The following is a 17,427-nucleotide window of genomic DNA, read 5'->3' as shown; positions in this document are numbered from 1 at the left end:
TCATGATTCTGTTCAAAATGGACAGAATCATGATTTATTTGAAACATTTATGTGGAAAATGTTTTAAAAATATTTAAAGACAAACGCAAATTTCTGAAGAAAAAAAAATCTAAAATTTTAAAACATTTTTATATAATATATATTTTTTAATTGTCTAATCAAGCAACAATTTCGCTGACCCCCTGAAGTACCTCCACGGACCCCCTAGGGGTCGCGGACCCCCTGTTGAAGACCTCTGCTCTAGCCTATCTTTATGGCTAGCTTAGATCAGGTATGGAGCATTTGCTGTTCTATGGAGAACGGAGGTTGAGTGCTGCTTGCTGTCCACATTTAAGGAGCCAGTCAGGTATGCAGAGAACACACACTGGGGTGTGACTAGTCTTCTAACTGTGAAGGCCTTTCAAACATGCACTGGACGTGATTTTGGTCGATTTTGTCAAAATAGGCTACTTCCAAACTGCTTGTTCACTGACCTGTGTCTCATTTTGTCCAAGTTAAAATCAGTTGCACATATAATACTGTATTATACTGTATACAATGAATACACAAGTATGTTGTACAATTAATCTTAATTTTATCATATTTCTTTGCACTATCTATCTCAGAAAAGTAATTAAAAAAGTTCAAATTTGAGAATTTTGCAATTGAGTAGAAGAACTACTTTGACCTTCAACCAAAACCCTGGAATAACAATGGAGCAAGGCACTGATCCCCCTGGTCAACTGGTACGGTATCAATCATAAACAACATGATTGTATCTGCACTGAGCATCTCCCAGGCCTGTTTGTGTGTGTTCTACCCTCATACCTGCTGGAACTACTGAGTTCTGTAGCTGAGGGCTGTGCAATACATAATTCTATTTTCTTTCTCTTACTGCAGATCTCTATTTTGGAGATTTACGTAGGAGTGTGGGCACTGTGGGCCAACCACCTCCCTCCTACACACACTCAAATTATACTTGCTTTTACATGGGAGGCTCAATCACAGCTATAGCTGCGTGTTTATGCTGCACACACACACACACACACACACACAAACACACGCACACGCACACGCACACGCACACTGCACTATCTGTACCGAGTAGACCTCTAGACCTACTGCACATATAAACAGAGCTGCTACCTTTAAACACATTTGAAATATGAGGCTTTTTTGTAACTATTTGAATAGTTTTGGAAAAAAATGCTGCTAATTGTCCCAAAAGTGACTGCAAGAGATTCCTGCTATTTGTTTCAAAAAGCTTTATACCATTGTTGTTGTTGTTTTGTTGTTTGTTGTGTTGTTTTTGTTGTTTTTGTTGTTGTCTTTTGTCTTCTGTTTTTTGTTGTTGTGGGAAAAAAGAATAAAAAAAGAAAACTTGTATGACATGTTTGTCTATGCTAGATCTGTTTTATATCTGTTTATGAATGTTTTTTGTATAGACACATTTTATTATGCTTTTAAAATGTAACTCCATATACAAAGTCAAAATCTGCCCTGAGAGAAGACAACCACGGGACATCTTGACCACACACTTACACCCAGTGTGCAGACCTGAAACTAGAACACAGAACTTGAAATGTTTATCAAATGTTCCCTCCTGTTTAACCATAATCTTCAGGGAAATGGACATTGTTTGGACTATGGATCCACAAGATCTGTTGGTCTGTCGCTTTCAGACTGTCTTATTAATTTGCCTTATATTCTCTCTTTTGTGTAAACTTATTCAAAATACAAAGAAGCCATTACCATAAAGTTGTTGTATTGTCCTTTTTATCTTTCGAGTTTTTACTGGTTAAGTATTTTTACACCTTGGATTATTAATATTAATCTAACAGTCTAAATAGAAATAAAATATACCCTATCCTTGCCTGTATACAATGTATATAATGTTGCAATTTGACATACTGTAGCTCTATTTGTATTTTGCCACACTACTCATGTTTATATAACTACAACTAAAGAAACCTACAGTATATGACTGTGTACATGCTGCTGCTGTTGTTGTTGTTAGGCTGTGTAATGTTGTATAACTGTCTTTGTATGTGCTGTTTTTGTTTAGTTTTTTTTTAAATTATGCTGCTGCAATGTCTATAGAAGCCAAACATAAATAAGTAGGCATCTATTCGTATGTACCTGTACACAAGATTTGAATACCACCTTGATCTGAACATTATGCATTATCAGTGGTGTCAGTCAGTGGACTCATCCACTGTCACAGCTAAAATGCACTGTGCATGTTTTTAGCATCATCATCAGCAGCAGCAGCTAGTATTTCAGTTCTACTGGCTGCTGGAATCAGAGAGTGGGGTGCACGTTTTTACCTGACAATTCCTCTTTTTGTTTGGCTTCAGTTCAAATGTGGTCACTGCCTCTTCACCAAAGCTACGCCTCTTGGCATAATAGGATGAATGCATATCGTTCAGCCCATTCCTCTTCGAATTGACGATTTTCAGTGTCCACCTTTCTTTTACTGACAAACTTTGAACATGACGTTTTAATTCACATTGGAAATCTACGCTTCTACTGTTGCTAAAACTGCTGAAAAAAAACTAACAGTAGGCTACTACTCTACTCTACTCTACTCTACTGGTTCTTCTCAAGGACGAGTGGACCTGGACGAGTGGGCACTTAGGGATGGAGATAACTGGGCATTAGGACGAGTGGGCAACAGGAAGACTGGGCCACTACCAGCGCAAGCAAACTAGACTTTTTCAGGGCAAACTGGCCAACGTGGTCTGCCTATGAAATGGAACAGCTGACAGTCTGGCAGATCTATGCTTAAGCAGGCTAGTGGATTGACCGGCCCTGTGCTGGATTTTGTATGTCTCTGTTTTTTTTCTATCATTCAGTTTTGTTCAAAGTTGTTTATAGGCCTAAATACATTTCGTGTTGGGTTTAAAGGTAGGGTAAGTGATTTGCGTTGGTTAAAATAAGTGTTAAATAGCTCTATATTCTGATAGTACTCATTGCTATAGAGTGTTTGTTCAGTATTAGGAGTCTCCTTGTCTCTCCACCTCTTTATTAAACAGAAAATGCATTTTCGTTTCAGTTTCAGTTTCATTTCCAATTTTATCCAACCAGGACAGAGAACTCAATCAGGATATAGATTAAACAAGTGAAATTGGAAGTGATGACACTAAGAAATGAGCAGACAAAATTTGAACTTTTCTCCTGATTGGCTGAGATTTTGACACCTACCGAAAAATGTATTTTCTGTTTATTAAAGAGCTGGAGAGACAGGGAGACATCCGTTACTGAAAAAACACTCTATAGCAATGCTATCAGAATATAGTATTTTAACCTTTTAACAAAATACTTTTTGTTTTAACCAAAAAATATCACTTACCCTACCTTTAATAGTCAGTTGTAAATAAATAAATAACAATGTTAAAAAATAAAAGGCTATTTCGATTTTGAAACTATATTATTAGCCCTGAAACATGACTGTCATATCATGTCATATCATGACAGTCATGGCGCAATTTGTACCTGGTTCTGGCACTTTCTCCATTTATAACCCTTACATCTACATAAACGTTCATATTTCAAATATAAAGTGCTAACCCCATGGCCATGGATGTAACAAGTTGAAACGCTTGGGTCTAAGTACCCGTATTTTCCCTATTGTTCAATAAAAAGCATTTTAATCCGATTGGTGGCCATTTTCTTAAAATGTCCTTCATATGCTTTCAACAACGTGACCCTGTCGGTTGAGAGGTGTATTGTGCCTTGATATATTATAACTCTATGAGAAAATGGCTGCCGATCGGATTAAAATGCTTTTTATTGAACAATACCAAAGATACGGGTACTTAGACCTAAGCGTTTCAACTTGTTACATCCATGGCCGTAGGGTCATTACTTTATATTTGTAATATGAACGTTTATGTAGATGTACGGGTTGTAAATAAAGAAAGTGCCAAAACCAGGTACAAGTTGCGCCATGACGCTTGTGACAGACGAGCGTCATATGATTCATGGCTAGGAGGAACCACGTCCACAGGTCTAGACTCTATCTATATAGTTTAAAAATCGGAATAGCCTTTTTATTTTTAACAGTGTTATTTATGTATTTATTCTATTTACAACCAACTATTCAATCCAACACAAAATGTATTTTGTATTTTTTATGAACATTTTACCACTCGTTGCCTGGCGAAGATCTAACCAATCAAGACGCGACCAACCGGCCTGGCTTATCGCGCGATGTGGGGTCGTGCCTGGGAGTGGGCGGGTCTAGCAGCACTCTGTTATCTGTTACGGGTCAATCAACCTGTCAATCATCTTCAGGCAACGCCACGCAGTGACTCACGTGCATTGATTAAAACTTCGTTCTTTTCTTCTCAACACTGAAGAGGTAAGAACAGATCGTCAGCAGCGTAGACAAGAATATGATTATTAGGCCTAATAATTGATGCATTTATGCACAATTTGCACGAAGCAGCAAGAGTAATTAGTAATATAATACATATAATATAAGGACCGGAGTTGACTGGAGTCATTTTAAATGCTTAATTCATGTAAAAGTTGATCGATGTCATGGAGCCGCAGGGCCAAGTGGAAGACAGAATGGCGGCCGCAACACAACTTAACTTTACAACAATGGCCACAATTTGCCATTACAATAATTTAAAATAACATGTTAACATTATAATGGGAGAAGAAGCGCACAGCATGTTTAGACGTTACACGTCCACCACGGTGAACAGAACTAAAGTAACTAAGTACATTTACTCAAGTACTGTTCTTAAGTACAATTTTGAAGTATACATTTATTTATTTTTATTTAACTGGAGTATCAGTCGCGATTGTGAACTTGTAGATCTGCTATTTTCAAAAGATTTTTATACTTTTGAAAACTTGTGAAATGGGACGTTCTGCACAATGAGTACTTTATACTTTTGGTACTTGGTTAAGTACACTTTGATACCAATACCTTTGTACTTTAACTCAAGTGAATTTTGAATTCTGGTTTGATTGATTGATTGATGTAGTTTATTTAGAAAGACATGAGAATAGTACATGACAGTACATAACAGTACAGTACAAATTCACAATACAAGGTCTACTAAACTGGAAACCCTCATTAAGCACTAAGCTTGTTTAAGATGAGAACCCCATGCACACAAATCATGATGAGTAGTAGCAAGAGTATTTCTACATTGCAGTAATGCTACTTTTATTTAAGTAAATGCAAGTACTTTTTCCACATCTGTAATGTTCAAATTAAGATGACGCAGTTAGTCGCACACGTTGATGGTGAGGTTACATGTTCACACAACGTCATACCCTGAAGAAGAGTCTGCTGTGGTTTATGTTCAATAAATGCATATTGCATCGAGGCTATGAGTGTTACTGCTTCACTATCAACTAGAAATGACAACTAAGTTATGTTCTTAACACGACAGAGAACTGTTGAACACACAAGTCAACTTGATCTGGTCTGATCTTCAAATAAAATAACACTTTAGTTAAACTCAACGACGTGCGAAGATCCACGTCTTTTAACTTAGTGATGCTACAGTTGTGATCGACAACAGTCACGTGAAAACTGTATTCAACATTTTTGTAGTCAATCCAGGCCAGGTCTTTATGGGGAGGTTCTCTAGATTCTAGAACATTGGTTCTCAACCTTGAGGAAGTTCCAAGGGGTCCCCAGCTAAAGTATGAAGTTGAATTTCACTATCATTTATATTATTTCAATAGGTAAAAGTTAACCCAATGAGAGAATGTATAAGAATTTCACTCTCTCCACTGTTATCTCCCAGCAGACTTCAGTCGAATTCTGTACTAAATCTGATCTAACATTAAAATGTTCTTAGGGGTGTCTCTCTGGCACAAAATCTTTTCAATTGGTGGTCCGCTGCCTAATATCAATGTGGACGTTCTTGACATGAAAATGTTTGAGAAATACTGCTCTATGAATACATTTTACGTGTTTGTGTTTAAGATTGTTTTTCTTTTCATTACAGGCTATATACTACACTTCTTTTTAAAGACTGCTGACAACCATGGCCAGCAACATAACTGGGTCAGAAATGGAGCCGGACTCGGATGGTGGGTACTGGGTTTATAGCAGCTACACAGCAAAATCCTGAAAGTCATATTAACTTTGACAGTGTATAAATGGACCCATAACTATCTGTTAGATTAACACTCAGAGTTTTACTGTATAGCCAGTAATATAGACTCTTTTCTTTAAACTAGGCATAGAATAGAACATTTCTAACGGTGACTAATGGAGTACCTTCATGTATGTACTGTAACAGAGAGGGAGGATGTCCCTGTCACGCATGATGATTGGACTCACAGAATTCAGAGGCCTGGTGAAAATGTTCCCCCCTATGAGGTGCAGTTCCCGATAGAGACACACGGCCGGAAGCGGAAGGCCTACAAATCCACGCCCACTTTTGACACTCGGGGTCCGTTAGAACGATGAACTGCAGCTCTCAATGCAATCTCTATGAGAGGCATTGTAAAATACCGTCATTTCACTGGTTAACTACTGAGGCTGTAGCGATTTTTTTGGTGTTCTAATAATCTGTCCCATTTGTTTAATTTGTCCTTTTAATGTCCCATATCTTTCATCTCGATATACTACCCACAATATACTATAATATACTCCATCAGTATGTCAAAACCGCTAGCATCGGAGATCCAGACTTTAGGTGGTCGCATCACGGACGCATCCCTTGAGGTTTTCAATACCCAGAAAACTGGCGAAAGTGGCCGTTTTCAATAGGTTTTGGTCATTATCTCTGGAACAGAAGGTCCAATCTGCTCAGTTCAAAGCTTGTTGGATGCGTGACTTTGAGGACATTAAGCACGCAATGACACATTTTCGGGTTATTTTTTTTTTAAGGAGAGGCGAGATCTTAGTTGGGCAGGCGACTGCCTCTCCTGCCTCTACAGTGGGTACGCTGTCGGTCGGCGCTCGGCGCTCGTAAAGACAGTGATGTCACTGAAATGCCTGTCTGCTGTCTACCCTCTGCTGTGTTAGCATTATGGGTAACTCGTTAAAGTGGCAAATTAAATGTGAAACACATCAACTATTAAGAAAACAAGAAGATATGTTGACAAAGACACTCCATACATTTGGAAACATATTTTTATTTAAATCAATATCGTCTTCAGTTAATGCAGGATAATTTTAAAAGTAGGCTAACTTTCATATCCTCTCATAGGGAATGCATTGGCAGCTGCAGTTCATCGTTCTAACGGACCTCGAGTAGCGGCGCTGTCTCAAAAGTGGGCGTGAAATTTGTAGTCCCCGTGTGTCTCTATGGTAAGAAGAGGTGTTTGTGGGTGAAAGCTATGTCTTTATACAGTATGTTCCAGGCGCGTATCGTCATTGGGGCCAACGAGGCCATGGCCCGGTCTGTAAACCCAGCTTGTCCCTGTGTAGGGGCAAGATCCGCCAGGGGAAAAAGACTAAAAATCAACATTAGCAGCCCCTCACCCTATTCTGTTGTAGCCGACCACAGAAAGTCGCCTTTGTTTTCAAATGGGTCTCATTTGCATTCGGCCGAATTGTTAATGAGTGGCCATTAAAAACCAGTTTAGCCGTCAAACCGGTTCTGGCCCGGTCAACGTTAGAATCCACCAAACGCCACTGGTATGTTCTAGACCCGGTTTTCTTTTAACTGGATTCTGTCTGATGTCTCACAGTTTCTGCAGAGTTCTGGTGGAGGGAAGGGGAAGCGTGGTGAACCTGCACTTCGCAGAGGTAAGAAGAGGTGTTTGTGGGGTGAAAGCTATGTCTTTATATTTACTAGACCCGGTTTTCTTTTAACTGGATTCTGTCTGATGGTTCATAGTTTCTCGACGCTCTTGCGCGTAACGAAAAAGATGACGAAAAGAAGTCCGAGTTCAGTAAGATGACATTCTTAAAGGCGAAGGTAAAAGTCTTAAATTAGGTTGTATAAATTGTGTTTTTTTCTTAAAAGGTTAAGTTGTATTCATGAGTGCAACCTGTACCACTGTTTTTGCTTTTCAGCAGTTGCTGAAGTCAGTTTTCACTCACACTGACTTCAGCACAATAGTGGATGAACTGCCTAACTCATTTACTTAATTTTGTCTTTTATTTTAATATTTTGCTGTAGTTTTGTGATGTTGCATGATATTTCCTCCCAAAACGGTGTGTCTAATTTAGTGAGGATGGGTAAGACCCGATTTTTGAAAAATGTGGACACAGCTCACAAAAGCGCCAATTTTTTTCTACATGCTCTCCATCACCATAGGTTTCATTTTGGAAGGGTAGCCACGTCATCAAGATGGCAGAAGGCGGCCATCTTGGATTGCAAAGATGGCCACCATGTAATATCTATAAGTGCCAATATCTCGGCTTCCAAGCCACTTAGAATGTCAATCTTGGTGTCTAAATATACATTTTATGGGACAAGGAATGCAATAAAACTATAGGGAATATCAATACGTGACTAATTCTGCCATTATTAGATCATTTGGTTGATTCTGGCCATATATGTACACAATTGTATTAAAATGTATGTGTCGGCTAGATTATGCACAACATATTGGTATGAATTTTTATCAAACTTTGACAGATCTGACACTTGAGCAGGAGTATGTTTTTAGAAAAAGGAAATAAACAACACCACCATGAAGAAGGAATGGCTACACAAAGGACGTTCAAAGAGCAAACACTAGCACTTGTGCACACCATCAGTGGGATGGGCAATCCGTTCCTAGATGATAGCCACGAGCTTCTAATGTTGGACACACGAAATGTGATTGACGAGTCAGTGGTTAACACAGTCCGCACTGTGGAATCAGTGGGCAGAGAACAGTACGACAAGTACCATAAGACAGTGATCATGGACCGCACACACTCCATTCATGAGCCCATCAAAAAGAACTCACTGCCTCTCTTCAGATGCCCAACACTCAAGATTAAGACCAAGCAGGCAGGGCAGATCTCAATGTTGAAGGATGATGTGGCACTCTTCTCCCGGTTATATATAGCCACGCAACACAGAGAGGGGAACATGAGCACCTTCTTTAAACATGAAAACCATCCATACCCTCCCTCTCTATCTGACAGAGGGAAACTACGGCTGGGAAAGAAGTCAGATCTGCTAAATATTCTGACACAGAAGACACAAGAAGAACCTCCAGCTACGTTTGATGTCAAAGTACTCGATGGAGCTGCTGTGGTGCACTTCCTGTCCACTACCAACATTACCACATTTGACGAATATGCCAGTTGTGTCTTTGTTCCCCACATCATGAAACACCTGGAGATCTCCAAAAGAGTTGATGTGGTCTGGGATACGTACATCACCAGCAGCATAAAAGAGTCAACAAGGGAGAAGCGAGGCAAAGGGATACGACGGAAGGTGGCTGGTCAGAACAAGCTGCCGGGGAATTGGTCAGATTTCCTGCGTGATCCTACAAACAAGCAGGAACTCTTTGCCTTTCTCTCTGGGAAGATTGCATCCACTGCCTGGCCAGAGGGCAAGCTGGTCTTCATCACATATGGCATCACAGTGGTCGGCACAGACACCAGCCACTCGATGCTGCCATGTAACCATGAAGAGGCCGACACCAGGATAGTGATTCACCTGCTTGATGCCCTGGAACATGGCTGTTCTACCTGCTTGATACGCACTGTGGATACGGATGTTGTCGTTATCCTCATCGGCAAGTTCCATGCCCTGCTCGCCAAGTATCCAGCTGCAGACATCTGGGTTGCTTTTGGCACTGGCAAGAACTACACCTATGTTCATATAAACACGATCTGCCATGCTCTGGGCAAAGACAAGTCCACAGCACTTCCCGTCTTCCACTGTTACACAGGCTGTGACACAACATCAGCATTCAGCGGGAAAGGGAAGAATTCAGCATGGGTGGCGTGGAAGTCCTACCCTGAGGTCACCCAGGCCTTCAACTACATGGCAGAAAATCCATACACTTCTGTGACCATAGATGCCCAACACTTTCAGCTTCTTGAGCGTTTCACAGTCATCATGTATGATAAGACAAGTGATATGGAATCTGTCAATGAAGCACGACGAGAGTTGTTCTGCCAGAAGAACAAAACGATGGAACACATTCCACCAACGCAAGATTCACTGCTGCAGCACGTGAAGCGAGTTGCCTACCAGTCTGGGATCTGGGCCACATCTGAACTGGCCCAGCAGCCGACACCCAGTCCAGAAGGATGGGGATGGACATTGGATGACAACAACCAGGTCTGGCTTCCTGTGTGGAGCATTCTACCGATGGCGTCAAAAGCCTGCAATGAACTGGTCAAGTGCGGTTGTAAAAGACCTTGTGGTGCAAGGTGCTCATGCAAGAAGGCACACTGGAATTGCACAGATCTTTGCAGTTGTCAATGTGACATTCAAATAATTTGAATGTTGTTATCCTGGAAAGTGAAGCTAATAATCTTCAATTCTCTTCATGCTCCATTTTTCAATGTGTCTGAAAATTATGTACATACATTGGCAGAATCAACCAAATTATCTAATCTTGGCAGAATTAGTCACTTATTGATATTCCCTATAGTTTTATTGCATTCCTTGTCCCAGAAAATGTATATTTTGACACCAAGATTGACCTTCTAAGTGGCTTGGAAGCCGAGATATTGGCAATTATAGATACATGGTGGCCATCTTTGCAATCCAAGATGGCCGCCTTCTGCCATCTTGATGACGTGGCTACCCTTCCAAAATGAAACCTATGGTGATGGAGAGCATGTAGAAAAAATGTGGCGCTTTTGTGAGCCGTGTCCACATTTTTTTGTTAACAGCCCTCACTAATTGGTTTCATTGTTTTCTCTTTCTTGTGTCAGGAACTTGACGGCCCGATGGGAAAGAAAGACAAAATCCTCCTCATCCGTGTTCCTGATGATGAGCTGGTGGTTTACCAAAAGCATCGAGAGTATCTGCTGGCCGCGCATGTACAGTGTTTTTGTTATTTTTTGTCGGGGCTCGATAGCCCGACTTGAGGGGTGGATAAAAGACATTAACACATCATTTCTACCAACAACAGTGGCTTATTACTACCGGAATGTAAAGCATTTTATCATCTACTTGCTTGAGACCCAGCGCGCTGTGGAAGCATCCAAATTTCAGGGGTAGACGCGCCTTCTTCGTCAAAGACGTAAGTCTTCATAACACATGTTAACCCATTAAGACCTGAGGTTGATTCTACAAATGCCTTCTAAATCAGTAGTTCTCCATTTTTTTTGTGCCAAGGAACTCTCCTTTGGATGACCTGGTGTTTCCCGCTACGATCACTAAATCCCAGGTCAATCCAGGCCAGGTCATCAACATAGAGCTGACCTGTGACATTGCTGAAAAGGATCAAGTGCAAAAAATAGTGAGTAAACAAGGAGCAAGCAAGGAGAGGAGTACAAGGTGCCGGCAAGATCCCTGAAAAGTGTTAAACTGTTCCAAATTGTGTTTTCTAGGCCTTAAAGGGATAGTTCACCCAAAATAATACTTTATATCTATCCGATTAGTCACCCCATGGAGACTTGAATTCATGGATATTTTTTAGTTTTCCTAAGCCAATAATTTGGTGACCAGCAGACCGGTAGGCTGCGGTTCCGGTAGGAGACGCAACACAAAGGAGACTCTTTATTAGGAATGGGACAAAAACAAAAAGATATCCATGAATTCGTGTCTCCGTGGGGTGAACTATCCCTTTAAAGAATCTCAAATAAATCTAGTGCTGAACCAATTGAACACCGTGTGTGTGCAGGAGGAGGGGCGATCAAGTACAATGCTGCCCCTGGCCAATTAAGTATTACATCATGAATTATAGAGGATTTAATTGGTTAAGTCTTATACAATTCCCCAGTTTGAAACACAATTTTCCATTCCTGCTTTTTCTTTTTTTTTTCTTTTTTTTATCACCAGTGAAACTGGTGATAAAAATAAAATAAAATTAAACTCGACTATCTGGTAAATAAAATTGAACTCAACTATCTGGTCACCCTGCTTAACCACTTAAATAAACCTTATACACATACACCAGGGCTCTGTACTATGCTCCCAGTTCATTGTAAGCTTGTACTGTAGATTTTTGCAGTATGTTCACCAAACAGAGACGCTACGGTTCAAGGGATGGAATCTCTGTCCCCGGCTCTCGGGCCGGTGAGGATAGGCGTCCTCTATATTCCTACATCTTCCCAGAGTCCTTTGGACCGGTACTGGGCAGCTAAAGCATGCAGGATCCAAACTCATTTTAAATGTTAATGCCAGTATTAGGTTATGTTTTCTTATTTCCCTGTATCAGTGGGCTGATGCACACAAACCTACCAGCGCATGGTCTGTTTACCTCCCAGATCATTGGATGTTATTCCACATAGGCTGAAACCCTAATGCAGATTTTGTATTTTTGTTTTCCATTTCAGCTTAATAACTAAAACAGATTAAAAACGTCTAATACAGTCTATAATGGGTGTGTTAAGATGTGTCATTATGCAAGCATAGCCGCCATTGCCACAGCTAAAACTAACTTGTAACATCATTAGATTATCTGCAGATGTACTGCTTATTTCACATTGTACTATAAGGTCAGCCTTATGCATCCTGCCATGTTTTTACCCTGCTGTATTTTTACCTGAACTGACATCACATGAAAGGGATTAAACCATCATTGCATAATGTATCTTGAACGTATTTGGGAGAGTTCCAACAGTGCCATGGGCTGGGAATCGGTTCCGATCTGCTGTTGTAAACATGGTACATGAAAGGGCATCGTCGTTGTCAGCATCGGACGCAACAGTTACCTGTCCAAGCTTCGAAGTACGAGTGAAATTATAGGTTAACGCATTCAGTCTGGGAACGCATCTGTGTCATTTTAGATTTGAGCTATAACCATTATTTTATACTTTAGCTATTAAAAAATAGCAGATCTACAAGCTCACAAGCTTGTAGATCTGCTATTTTAGAAAAATCGTGAACATTTGTGCAAATCTTTAAATGCATATATATTTTTTAAACAACATTTTTAACTTGCATCTTTGCTTCTGGATCATCAAGGTGGTGAGTGAATTCAATGAAGTTCAAATCAAACAGAGCCATGATGGTTCATGGCTCTGGGGGACCTCCCATCTCCCCCAGAGGACCTAACCCCTCCCCCAGAAGAGGGGAGGGGTTAGGACTTGTGACTCCTGCCGGCGCCTGATGAGCTGCAGGAGACACGGGACCAGCTGGCAAAGGACGCAAACGCCAAGTGGAAGGCCATGTTTGGCGCCGCCTTTGCTTGTTCAAGCCCAACAAGTAGAGAAGTCCGTATGTCTGTCTGTCTGTCTGTCTGACTGTCTTCCCGACTGACTGTTTCCCATGTTGTTTATGCATGTCTGTTTTTCCTAATTGTACAGCAATCAGAAGCCACGACCTCTGGGTGTGGGGAGCCCCCCAGGAAGCGGCGTGCTGAAGGTCTGTATTCATCTGTCTGCGTGCGTACGTGTGTCCATCTGACTGTCTGGTTGACCGCCGTTCTGATCCCGGTGCGGGGAAGGCCACCAAGAAGCGGCGTGCTGGACCGGGGTAAGAGAATGTGTGTCAATATTTTCCCAAAATGGGACAATCTCATGCCTCTCATTGCCTTGTGAGTGACTGAATAGATATAAAGCAATTTGGGGGGGGGGGGGGGGGGGGGTTCAAGGGGACCATTGAACATTTGAATCCGAACGAGTACCTGTACCAAGGGAAAGTAGACAAATTGAATAAAACTACCATTGTAATCTCCGAATTACTAGTCGGAACATGCACTCAGGTTAGACTGCCCTTGGGCCCCTCACTATTGTTCCTATATTAATAAATGCATTTGATTTGGCTGCGTTCATCAGTACAACCAAATACTATCTGTCCTTATTCCGCTGCCATTTTGGTTTCTCATCTGCTTTCTAGACCTATTTGGAGGCCATGTTCCAGGAGTCATCCCCCTTGATCAGGGATTACAGTGCGGGACCTCCCATCTCCCCCAGAGGACCTAACCCCTCCCCCAGAAGAGGGGAGGGGTTAGGACTTGTGACTCCTGAGGAGAAATTGAAGACGGCAGAGAAAGCTGGACCCTCTGGGGGACCTCCCATCTCCCCAGAGGACCTAACCCCTCCCCCAGAAGAGGGGAGGGGTTAGGACTTGTGACGCAGCAGGTCATTCTCTCTCTCTCTCTCACACACACACACACACACACACATTTCATGTAATTTGGGGCTGCTACAACTATCGATACATTCATCGAATAATCAGGACTAATTTGTTTAGTCTGATTAGATTCAGATTCACTTTATTGTCACTTAGATGCACTGGTTAGGTACATACATGTGGAAAAACGTACGCTCGGAAGCTCCAATACAATACGACCTAGAACACTCAATTAACAATAAAAACAGGGCAAGAATATCAGTCAATTGTCACATTTTACTGTTATTTAACAGTCTGATGGCCTGTGGAAAAAAAACTGTTCCTCAGCCAAGGGTATTTTGTATCCCGTCACCCTTTTGGACTTTAGAGGGGAGAACAGTTTTTTTTGTGGGGGTGGGTGGGGTCTTTAACCACTGAAGCCCTGTTTTATACTTTGTCGTGCAAAGGTTTTGTGTATTGTGAAAATAGCCAATCTGCAAGCTTACCCAGGCATTGCAACGCAAGGCAACGCATTGTGAGCTTGTAGATCTGCTATTTGCACCATTTTTTAAATAATCAATTATTGTATAATCCATTAAATTAGATTTGTTTGATTAACTGTTGCACCCATAATATTTCTTTCTTTCTTTGGGGTTTGGCAAACAGCTTCAGCGTTAACGCCACTAGATGGCAGTATAGGGTTTGAAGTGGCACACTCTCCCTTACAGTCAGTTGAACTGGTCAGAAGACATCTAGATAAGGAAATGTCACCGCTAAAAAGCAAACATTGTTTCTCATGCAGAAGGCACAGCTATGACTAAGCCCTTGTGGTCACTCTGACTGTCTAGGATTTACAGTATATACAGCAGCTTCTGATCTATTTATCCTCACAAAACTCACCCAAGGCACTCTTCTGGCAATAAAGTTTAGAAAGCCTTTATCCAGTGTCTATTCCATAATAGAAATGTTTTTAAACAAGACATGGTAAAAGGGATACCAAGGGATATTGCAAACACCCAAGAAGGAAGCTTAGACACAGATGACAAGTGCAGAGACTGGCTATACAAGATGGGTAAAACAAATATTTTTAACCCATTCAAACCGGGAACGCGTCTTGTGTAACCACTTTATCCATATTTTATACTCTGGCAATCAAAAATAGCAGATATACAAGCTCATAGCAGAATGATAGCACGCTATGAACTTGTAGATCTGCTATTTTTTGTACTGTACTGTACATATGAGATAAAAAGTATACAGTACATTCTAGAGACAAGGAGACAGAACATAATACATGTTCCATCTACAACCACAAAGCACATCATGTATAAAAACAGTTACAGGAAAGGACTGAAGTCAATTTCAAAAATGTCTGTGGCCTGCATTTGATAATGTATAGCAGTGGTTGTCAACCAGTGGTCCGGGGACCAACAGAATGGTCCTTGCTTTGGCTATTAAAAAATAGCAGATATCTGCTATTTTTGAAAATTCTTGAAAATGTGTGCATATCTTTGAATATACTATATATATATATATATATATATATATATATATATATATATATATATATATATATATATATATATTTTTTTTTTAAGCGAACATTTGTAACTCGAATCAATTAATCGACACATACGACCGATGTATGAATATATAAATTTATGTATGTGAACATTATATCTAATTTATTTTCTTCCACTGTTACTGTTTTCAGCGCGTGATACGACACCCAGTGTCGACCAGCAACGAGATGACCGCTACGGTCAGAAAGGCCCAGATGGACACCAAGGCCGACTGCACCGCACTGGAGGCCGAGTTCCGGGGACAAGGGGCGCTGATTACACAACTCAACAATCAGGACTGGCGTCGGGAGGAGGAGAAGGGGCGCCTAGAGAGACGCGTTGAGATATTGAGTCTGCAGAACCGTGTTCTGCAGCTTCAGCTGGAGGAGCAAGCCGCTGAGACAAAGCTCAAATCCAAATCAACATTTTAAAAATTGTAATCATGTCAAACACATTCGACAAATATCTAATTACATTTTGGGGGTCCTTAACATGAAAAAAAATTCAATAAAGTTCAAATCAAACAGAGCCATGATGGTTCATGGCTCTGGGGGACCTCCCATCTCCCCCAGAGGACCTAACCCCTCCCCCAGAAGAGGGGAGGGGTTAGGACTTGTGACTCCTGCCGGCGCCTGATGAGCTGCAGGAGACACGGGACCAGCTGGCGAAGGACGCAAAGGCCAAGTGGAAGGCCATGTTTGGCGCCGCCTTTGCTTGTTCAAGCCCAACAAGTAGAGAGGTCCGTATGTCTGTCTGTCTGTCTGTCTTCCCGACTGACTGTTTCCCATGTTGTTTATGCATGTCTGTTTTTCCTAATTGTACAGCAATCAGAAGCCACGACCTCTGGGTGTGGGGAGCCCCCCAGGAAGCGGCGTGCTGAAGGTCTGTATTCATCTGTCTGCGTGCGTACGTGTGTCCATCTGACTGTCTGGTTGACCGCCGTTCTGATCCCGGTGCGGGGAAGGCCACCAAGAAGCGGCGTGCTGGACCTGGGTAAGAGAATGTTTGTCAATATTTTCCTAAAATGGGACAATCTCATGCCTCTCATTGCCTTGTGAGTGACTGAATAGATATAAAGCAATTTGGGGGGGGGGGGGGGGGGGTTCAAGGGGACCATTGAACATTTGAATCCGAACGAGTACCTGTACCAAGGGAAAGTAGTACAAATTGAATACAACTACCATTGTAATCTCCGAATTACTAGTCGGAACATGCACTCAGGTTAGACTGCCCTTGGGCCCCTCACTATTGTTCCTAGATTAATAAATGCATTTGATTTGGCTGCGTTCATCAGTACAACCAAATACTATCTGTTCCGCTGCCATTTTGGTTTCTCATCTGCTTTCTAGACCTATAAGGAAACTGTTTTGGAGGCCATGTTCCAGGAGTCATCCCCCTTGATCAGGGACTACAGTGCGGGACCTCCCATCTCCCCCAGAGGACCTAACCCCTCCCCCAGAAGAGGGGAGGGGTTAGGACTTGTGACTCCTGCCGGCGCCTGATGAGCTGCAGGAGACACGGGACCAGCTGGCGAAGGACGCAAAGGCCAAGTGGAAGGCCATGTTTGGCGCCGCCTTTGCTTGTTCAAGCCCAACAAGTAGAGAGGTCCGTATGTCTGACTGTCTGTCTGTCTGACTGTCTTCCCGACTGACTGTTTCCCATGTTGTTTATGCATGTCTGTTTTTCCTAATTGTACAGCAATCAGAAGCCACGACCTCTGGGTGTGGGGAGCCCCCCAGGAAGCGGCGTGCTGAAGGTCTGTATTCATCTGTCTGCGT

At 41.7% G+C, this 17,427-nt stretch overlaps 1 protein-coding gene across 1 annotated transcript in view; it reads left to right on the top strand.

Annotated features, from left to right (window-relative positions):
- Positions 1-17,427, top strand: part of slc25a17 (solute carrier family 25 member 17) — a 191,015-nt gene that overhangs the window by 122,935 nt on the left and 50,653 nt on the right. The gene's annotated exons all lie outside the window — the stretch shown is intronic.

The sequence above is a fragment of the Gymnoscopelus braueri genome (assembly GCF_963280865.1).
Source record: "Gymnoscopelus braueri genome assembly, chromosome: 13".
NCBI classification, from domain to species: Eukaryota; Metazoa; Chordata; class Actinopteri; order Myctophiformes; family Myctophidae; genus Gymnoscopelus; species Gymnoscopelus braueri.
Note: the sequence above shows the minus strand (reverse complement) of the source record. Positions and strands in the feature narration are given on the sequence as shown.